Here is an 8,981-nt window from a genome sequence, read left to right as displayed (position 1 = left end):
TTAGTCACTGGTCGATAGTATCTGGTCAATTTATCCCGGTGTATTTTTTCATTTTCTCTGTTTTCTCTGGTTGCTAATCTTTTTTTTTTTTTTTTTAGTTTTTTTTGCAAGGCAAATGGGGTTTTAAGTGCCTTGCCCAAGGCCACACAGCTAGGTAATTATTATGTGTCTGAGGTCAGATTTGAACCCAGGTCCTCCTGACTCCAGGGCCAGTGCTCTATGCACTGTGCCACCTAGCCACCCCCATCTGGTTGCTAATCTTAAACTTTTTGTGTCATGGGTCCTTTTCTAATTCTGTGTGAGTCTATGATTCTTTTCTCATTATTGTATTTAATGAATAAATAAATTAGTCATTTATTAAAATGAAATCAATTATATTGAAATACATTTATTCAATTTTTAATATACATAGAAAAAAGTTTATAAATCCTGTTTAAGTGAAGCTTTATGAAGATCATGATCCATATAATTCTAATATAACTACATTATATCTTCTCAAGAAATACTAATTTAGAATACATAATACATCTGATGTGCTAGAGATACAAGAATAAAAATGAACTATTCCTCCCCCTTTAGCAGCTTACACTCAAATTATGGGTGAAAATAGAGACATATTTTGAAACCAAAATTTTGACCAACAATCTCAACCATTGCTGCCTATTTAAGCTTATCATTTCATTGAGTCAGCTTTTCTCAGGTTCCACAAAACTGACAAGAGAACAAGAAATGTATGAAGTGGAAAAGACAAGGAAACATTGTTTGCTAGATCTAAGGAAATCTGGGGATTCTAGCCAGATGAATTATGTGATCAGTATACTTTCAGCAGTTTTTGATTTTCAAACAAATCATCCTGGGATGAATGTCCAATATGAAAAGAAAATCAGTTGTAAAGTAAGTGTTCTTCATTTTTGTTTGATCCTGGACTTCTGTTTCACTCATTAATAAAATAAATGGGCAAAGTACAAATCCTCCACGGTTCCTTGTAATTCTAAAGTTTCATGTCTCTAATTCCAATAGGTAATTGGTGCATTATAGATTGATGAGACAGAAGTTTTTCAGTCCATCAGTGGGTCCAACAAGCTTTGTTTATTAGGGTATCAGTGGTGATCAGAATAAAAGCACTAACTGTTGGATAGCATAGGGCCAGAAGGGAAGGAATATGTATAACCCAGAGACTTTTAACTTGAAAATTATACACATAAAGAATAAAAATGGGACTTGCTGCATTAAAGAAAATAAAGTTGCCCACTAGAAGCAGAATGGTTTTGGTAGCTCTGATCTCAGGGGATGTTTTGGGGGTGAGACTGGTGCCATGAAGGTACTTTAGTTGCTTATTGTGTCTGTAGAGGATAAAGAGCATGTAGCCACTGGAACAAGCCATGAGACATATAAACACAGCATCATGGAAAAATATTGCCAAGGAAATTTTTAAATGATTTCTGTTATAAAGATCCATAGATCTATATCCGAGATTGCATCCATACTTCCTCTCTGTGCTATTCCATGGACCAGAGAAGAATACAAATCCAACCAAGTTTATAAGCATATTAAAGATCCAAGCAAGAAGAATACAAGGACTGATGTATTTGGGAGCTCTGGTTTTGAGCTCTGCCCATTTGGATGTATTGGGAGTCAGAGTAATGGCCTGGAAAATACTTAGCTGGCATGGGATAAGAAGGGAAATACCACGGGGCAAAACCTGTAGGAATGTTAGGATTATCGTGCCAGTGCCATCCAGGAAACATGTCATTCCCCACAACTCTGCTATGTTTGGGATTCCCCTGAAGACAAGCAAGAGAATGTTTGAAATGGCCAGATGGATGAGAATTTGGTTAATGGGTTTAATTTTATTACTATTGAGGAAATGAAAGCTATATAGGAACAGGATATAAAAGTTTGCCAAGGTACCCACTCCCGTGAGTTGCAGGCACAGTATTCCTAGAATTTTCTTTTCAGAAAGCATTCCTTAGATGTCTTGAGAGTAGAATATACTGTCATCTATTGGGGCCTGTGGATAAACACAGAAAGGGAGTCATTAAACAAATTATCAATTTCTTGCTATGTGCCAGCTACTAAGCTATGCACGAAGAATTCATTGATGGGGAAAAGACTGCTCCTTCCATCTTCACAGTCCAGTGTTTGGGGAGATGGCTTATAAACAATTATTTATGAATAATATGTATATGTGTTTATACATATGTATTAATGTACATATACACATTTGTGTGACCATTGAATAAAATGAACAGAAAAAACATAATAAAAATATAGGATCAGGAAAGTCTGCTTTTAAAAATTTGTGTCTTTGCTAGGTCTTTAAAGAAACCTAATAGAGCACTGGTCCTGGAGTCAGGAGGACCTGAGTTCAAATCTGGTCTCTGACAATAATACACAGCTGTATGATCTTGGATAAATCACATAACTCATGGGTACTTTGCTCTTATGAAAGGATTGATGCTTACTTTCATTAGTTCAATGTGTAACTAGAAGCACGAGGCAGGGACAGTGTTGGAATGGCAGGATGGGGCAGTTTCTGAAGGGTTTGAACACCAGAGAACTTTATATTTTCACATGCTTCTTTTAAGGAATCACTGTGTTTTATTGAGTAGGATAGGGTCACTGAGTTAATTCTGTGCTTTATAAAGGTCTGTTTGGGAGTTGAACGAAACTCGGATTTATTATCTTCAGTGCTTTCCAGTTAAATTTCATGACTTTCCCTCCAATATGTTATAAGAGGAAGACCAAATCTTATGAGAAAGTGTGTGTTAGTATATTATCTAACTCTTAAAGCAGATAGAATGCTCAGAGCATAGAAGACTGGCCTTGGAATAAGAACGATGGGAATTACAATCTGACCTCAGACATTAATCATTTACTAGTTGTATGTCCTTGATAGTAATCCATTAAGTCAGTTAAATGTGATTGCTTTACTTCCAGAGCCATTAACAGTCATCTTGATTCATATCAATCCCCTGGATTCAGAAGACTCCGGAGGAGAAAGTGAGGCTGGTGACTTAGCACAGCCCCCTACACTCAGATCCAATTCATGTACTTGTCATGGTATCACCTCCCTAATGTCATGGTCTTCTTTGAAAAAGAAGGACCACCACCACCACCATCATCATCATCAGCTTCAACAACTTGCACATTGCTTTAGTTAATCAAATTTTAAATATTTTGCTTATTTTCAATTACATATGAAACTATAATTTTTTTTCTGATGTTGTTTCAATATCTCTTTCTTTCATTGTCTCTTTGTCTCTGTCCCTGCTCTGCTTTTCTTTCTTTCTTGCTTTTCTTCTTTATATCTTTCTCTCTCTCTCCTTCCCTCCACCCTCACTGAGAAGTCAAGTTAATCAAAATTATTTATACATATGAAATCATGGAAAGCCCATTTTTAATTGCTCATGTTGTTAAACACAAACCCCTCAAAATCAAGAAAAGCTAGGGAAAATATATTGTTTTGATCTGCATTTAGTCTCCATCAGTTTTTTCTTTGGAATCATTTGTCTTTTGAAATTTTCTTAGAACATTGTATTGCTGAGAATGCCTTTCATTCACAATTGATCATAGTTCCACATTACTGTGAATGTATGCTCTATTCTGGTTTGACTCATTTCATGTAACTCCACATTTTTCTGAAAATATTTCTCCCATTACTCCTTTCTTTTTTGTATTCTTTTTGATTTAATATTTTATTTTCTCTTAATTATAAGTAAAATAAATTTTCATAATTTTAAATATTAATTTTTGATTTCAAAAAGGTTTCAGTACAGTAATGCTAAACTGCTTTTCTTGTTAATCACATTACCAAATAAAGCATAGACATAAAATCCAAAGTAAAATAAAGAAAAAAAGTTTTCATTGGTCTGCATTCATACTGTATCAATTCTTTTCTGGAGATGGATAACATTTTTTAAATCATAAACCTGTAAGAATTATTTTGGCTTATATTATTGCTCAGAATAGCTATCATTTACAGTTGATCACCATACAATATTCCTGCTATTTTAACATTTCCTTGTTTCTGCTCATTTCACTTTGTATCAGTTTATGTAAATATTTTCAGGTTTTTCTGAGAACATTCCATTCATCATTTCTAATAGCACAATAGTAATCCATTAGAAACATATCCAACAACTTGTTCATTCATTTCCCAATTTATGGAATCCTCTCAAATTTGAATTCTTTGCTGCCACTTAAAGGACTTCTATATACATTTGCACATATAGGTTCTTTTCCCTTTTTTCAAAATATTTTAAAAATATAGACCTTGTTATATTATTGCATGGTCAAAGGATATGCAAAATTTTAGAGATCTGCTGACAATTTTTTTATAGCATGATTAAATCAGTATGCAATTACATCAGTGTTTCAATTTTCTAACCTCTCCTTCAACACTTTACATTTTCTTTTATGTCATATTATCCAATCTGATAGATTTTTTTTTGTATCTCAGAATTGTTTTTGAGTTTTTCTAATAAAAACTGATTTGGAATAAACTGCATCTGACAATTTCTTGTTCATATTTCTTGGACAGATTATCAATTAGGCAATGATTTATTTACATAAATGATTTCAATTTTCTAGATAAAGTATTTTATTGGAAAAATTTTTGGAAAACTATTTTTTCAAAGTATTGATTATTATGCATTTCCCTCCATACTGTTTCTTTCCTGCTTATCCATTTATCTCCATTCATCTTTTCTTTTCAAAAGTCTTTTGCTTTGGAACACTGTCTATCCCAATTCACCCTCCCTTTTATTAGTGTCATCTGCCCCTTATTTTACCTTATTCCACTCTTGCTTCCTTCTAAGCCAATCTAGATTTCTATACTTAACTGAATGTGAATGTTATTTCCTTTTTGAGTCAATTACTATGGAAGAAGGGTTCAAGTTTTATCCCTCATATCTCTCCTCTTCCCCATCACTGTAAAACCTCTTTCACATGTTCTTTTTTGGACATAATTTATCCTATTTGATCTCTCCTTTCCACCTTATCCTATTGCATAGTTCTTTGCTGTCCCTCAATTTCATTATATATGTTTTAGATCTTATCCCATTAAATTTGTTTCAACATGTGCTGTCTATGTTATATTCTTTATAAGTGCTCTAATAATAAGAAAGTCCTTAGGAGTTACAAGTATCATCTTCTCCTGTAGGCATATAAACAGTTTAACCTCATTTTATCTCTTATAGTTCTTATTCTTGTTCACTGTTTTAGTCTTCTCTTGATTCTTGCATTTAAAAGTGATATTTTCTATTCAATCCCAGTTTTTATCAGGAATGTTTAATAGTTCTCTATTTCATTTAATTTCCATTCCCCCCTCCCCCGAGGTATATCTGTTGTGCTGAGTAGTGTATTCTTTTTCAATTATTAGCTATTTGTCTCTCCAGAACATCTGATGATTTAATTAGTAGTTGCTAATCCTTATGTTATCTTGACTGAAGCTCCTCATATTTGAATTGTTTCTTTTGAGTTATTTGCAATATTTTCTCCTGACCTGGGAGTCCTTGAATTTGACTATCATATTACTTACTTTTTCATTTTTGGATTTGCTTCAGAAAGTGATTGGTGGATTCTGTCATATTCAGCTTTACAGTTTCATTCTAGGATATCAAAGCAGAGGGTTTATAATATCAAAAATGAAAAGTGAATGCATGTATGATTGAACCTAGAAGTATTAATATGATTACATCAATAAGATATGTGACAAAACAATATGATTTTCTTAGAAGAGGCAAAAAAGATTTTGACAAATACAACACTCATTCTCATGTTAAAAATTCTTTCTATCATTGGTATAAATGTATTTTTCCTTAAAATGTTATAAACACTACCTCTTGTCTTGAAAAATGTGATCACAACCAGAGAAAGAATTAAAGGATTTGAATGCATATCATAGCATACTATTTCCACTTTTAATTGTGTTTTTCTTATGTTTTTTTCACTTTTGTTCTGACTCTTCTTTCACAACATGAGCAATGTGGAAATATGTTTAACCTAATTGTGCATGTATAAACTAGATCAGCTTTTTGCTGTCTTGAGGATGTAAGGGAGAAGGGAGGAAGGAAGAACCATTTGGAATTTAGCATTTTATAATGATGACTATCAAAAACTCTTAACTTGGAATCAGAACAAAACAAAACACTATTAAGATAAAATAGTCTATCTCTTATTGGTATTGTTAGAATTTCTAACACAATATTGAACAATATTGATGAAAATGGGCGTCTTTGCTTTACTTCAGATCTTAGTGATATGGATTTTTAACAAATAAGGTTCATTCTCTTTCTTAGTCATTGCTAGTAATTTTGTTTTCAGAATTATCATTAATAAACTACTCCTTGAAAATCATTAATATGCTGCTACTTCTCAAGAGCCAATGTGTTTTTAGAGATGGCTGAGCTAGGCAGAGAGAGTAAATGTCTTGCCTGGGTGTTCCTAAGTTAGGAAATGTGTGGAGGTGATTTTTAAACTCAGACCTTCCTGATCCAGGTCATTTCTATATTACCTGTGCCATCTAGCTCTTGAGGAATGGTGTGACTGGTCAGCCATGATCAAATGACATGGCAGTATTTGCAAGATCTGGGAACCCAATTTGAAGGACAAAGGTATTTCACCACATTTTTAAATTGGTTTTGTGAATTTACAATTATCTTAGGAATTCTTAATTGAGAAGGACCAGAACTTATACAACTATATATATCTTGCAACAGATTTCATATGAGAGATGTTCCAACAAGACATACCTTAAGTCAACTTAACTTTTTACCAAATCTTTAGAAAACCTAGCAATATGGGATTCTTTAACTGGAAGGGACTTTAATATTTTCTAGTCCATGACATTTATTTTACAGAAGAGTAAACTGTAACCTATCAGCTACAGTGACTACCTTTTGGTCATTGTGAGAGGAAGGCTCAGGCCTGACATAATAATTTTATTCTTCCTCCTCCTTCAGCAATATCCTCATATATCAGCTTGACTTATTTCTTCCCCACCTCCCACTAGCCTTTATTGGCATTCTATGATTTTTACTTTTCATAGATCATTAGTCTCCTTTTTTTTTTGCTCCTCAAATCTTCTAATTCCCTTTGGTTGTTACTCATCTTAGAAAAGCTTACATTCCTTAGAAACTCTCAGATTTGAAAGAATCAGTTTCATATTATTTCTTTTTCGTCATCACACACTTAGAAGAAAGCTCATTATCTCTACGTTATAAGATCTGTGTAAATTTTCAGATTACAAGTATACCTAAAAGATTCAGGGAAATGTCACTTATTATTAGTGAATTCTCTCAACTTTTGTTCTTTCAGTTCCTTTTATTTGATTATTTACCTCTCTTTCAGTTCTGTTTTTTTATGCAAGCTCAGAAATAACTACATTGTTGTTCTTGCCAGGGCTTTGCTTTCCACTAGTTGGTTGACTCTGAGAGGACAGGAAATGAATGTTATGCCAGCAATTTTCCTCCCTATCCTCTGATCTCATGCTCTGCATATTGAAGGGACAATCATGGTGCTAAAGAAGGGTTACTATTCTCCATGTTGGCTGTTGACCCTCCCCAGGAATAGTCTTTTCATACCAAAACTGATAATTTTCACACTTTAATTTCCCTTTGTTCTAGTCCTATGGACTAAGAGGTACAAAACCCCCAAATTGTTAGAAATTGATTTTAAAAAATTTGTTTTATCACAATTTAAGTTGCTTTCAAAACATTCCTTTTTCCTCCCATAATGATCACTTGTGCCAGTTAGTCTCTTCAGTTTCCAATAAACACTCCCCGTCCTTCTTTGGGAACACTAAACATACCTCAAGAAAACCTTCAGATGTTGCCTTTCTCCCCTTCACCTGGGAGGAAGAGTTAGGGGTAAATCATGGATTACTGAGCATCATTTTGTGTCTTAACAGAAGTATAGGACCATAAGCCTCATGTCTTTTTTAACTAACTGGAGAGACCATTTCATTACATTGAGAGAGAGAGGAGAAATGATTGGACTTTGGTTAACCAGCTCCAATTATTTTTTGTACAGTTACCAAACTTGGCACCAAAAATAGAATGGGATTTCTTCAGGGTCACTTGGGAAGTAAATAGCACAATACAAATTTTACCTCTGCTTTTCTGACTTGTCTTTCCAGCATTATACCTCCCTGCAAAGATACCTATTACTATCATTTGAGAACAGAAGGTTAGCATGTTTCTACTCATGCAGAAGGAACATTTTTATTTTTCGGATATTGGATATCAATAAAATTTGCTATATGGTGGTTCTTTAACATTTCTACCCCCACCCCCTGACTCCTTGGGCAAGAATAGATTGAAATGAAGTTTTAGAGACTTGATTGTCAAAATGACCTCTCAATTTACCCATGGATGGCAGGGAATTAACAGCTCTCACTGCCTGGATAGAGTCATTTGTTCCTCTGACCTGGTGTCCCCAACATATAGGTGTTAATTCATGGATTATGGCAGGGAGGAAATTAAGTGAATGAGAATAGAAACTAGTATCTGAACTTCTCTGGGCCTCTCTAAATCCAACAAGAAATTCAAGATGCTTATTTTGCCCTAGCAGGCCACTAATCCTGATACAACTTCTCCTTTTCCTTAGATGAGAGAGTGCCAGGAAATGCTGCTCTTCAGTTCTCTTATTTTTATGGAGATTTAGTATTTTCATTGTCAAAGACATTTCAACAGACAACAAAATGCTACATATTATACAAGTTCATGCTAATATTCTGTAAATGATATTAAATCTTACTGTTCTGTTTGCCAGTGTGGTTAAGGCAGTTTTTTGAGCAGTTTGTATGAATAAAAAGTGAATATTGTATAAGGAGAGTTGCTCAACATTTGGTGTTTTGGTTTGATGCAATCTGTTGCTATTAAATTCTAGAAACCTTATTTTAACAATGTATAGTTGTTTTATTAAAAATCTCATCTTTCTTTGGGTATTGTACCAATTTTTCATTTCTTATTCTTCTT

The sequence above is a fragment of the Macrotis lagotis genome, chromosome 3 (genome assembly GCF_037893015.1).
Source record: "Macrotis lagotis isolate mMagLag1 chromosome 3, bilby.v1.9.chrom.fasta, whole genome shotgun sequence".
Classification (NCBI taxonomy): Eukaryota; Metazoa; Chordata; class Mammalia; order Peramelemorphia; family Peramelidae; genus Macrotis; species Macrotis lagotis.
The sequence above is the reverse complement of the archived record's forward strand: the minus strand, read 5'-3'. Positions refer to the sequence as shown.